Consider the following 1,260-nt stretch of genomic DNA (forward strand, 5'->3'; position numbering starts at 1 on the left):
GCCGCGCTCACAGTGACGTCAGGAAGGTGTGGGTGGAGTCTTGTCTGTGTCACCTGCATCCTTTGGCCTCAGATGATTCAGAAGAAAAGACATATTACACTGGTCAACAACAAATGTATTAAGTTTTTTGAGCTGATTTAGGATCATTTTGGTGTGCTGAATCCAAAAATCACATTAATTTTGCTCAATCAGGTCAACTTTCTGAACTATGCTACATATTGGCTTTTTAACATTTTTGCTTACATTTATGGGCATTTTCACATCATATGATACAAAATTCTTTCATATTTCTTGCAATAAACGAGTTCTGAAGATTTTACTTCTGCCAATTTATGATTAATGTTTTTTTTAATATTACAGGTGAATGAAATGGCTTCGACTAGAAGATCTTGCAAAAATAAGCCTGACGTATTCTGCTCCATCTGCGGTGAATACACCATTGTACCTAACAGGAATCAAGTCACAAGTTTCATAAAGTGTGCTTACCAATCTTATTTTGGTATTAATTATATATTTTGTGAGAAGATTAAATTTTTCAAAATCAAATTAGCAAAAAAACCTGACCTGATTGAGAAAAACAGATGTCATTTTTGGATTTAGCGGTGCAAAATGGTCCTAATTCAGCTGAAAAAACCTAGACAACTTGCAAAAAACATTTTTTTGTAACCCAGTGTTATTATAGAATAGCCCAGGGATGAATTTGTGAAAAGCAAAAATTACACTGAAGATATAAACAATCAATGATGTCAAAATCATTTTAACCCTTTCATGCAATTATGAGAACCTTGGTCACAATATTTGTGGGGTTTTTTTTATTGCTCTTTAGGCATGAAAAAAACATGCAATTTATTTATTTATTTATTTTATCTTTTTTTAAGGAGTTACAAAACTGTCCACTCAGCCGGACCCCATGCATTTATTTTTTCAAGCAAAGAAACATGTGTTTAAAACCTAATATCAGAAAGTGATATGGAAAAGTATGCAATAAGAACATTTTTAATGCTGCTAATCAGATGTTTTCCCACAAATTTAAAATACTCTAATACTAGTTATTATTCATTTCATGGAGATAATATGCAAAAAAAAAACCCAAAAAACAAAACTGTTTTGTTTGTTGATTTACACTAAAACATGTCACTGCAGATTAGGTTTATCAAGAACAGCATAGTTACAGTAACGGTATGAAATGCACTGTATGGGATGATGCATAAGTGCGTAAGTGATATGGAACAAAAACAATAAAACCCATGAATATACAAG

This window comes from Sphaeramia orbicularis, chromosome 20 (genome assembly GCF_902148855.1).
Source record: "Sphaeramia orbicularis chromosome 20, fSphaOr1.1, whole genome shotgun sequence".
Lineage (NCBI taxonomy): Eukaryota > Metazoa > Chordata > Actinopteri > Kurtiformes > Apogonidae > Sphaeramia > Sphaeramia orbicularis.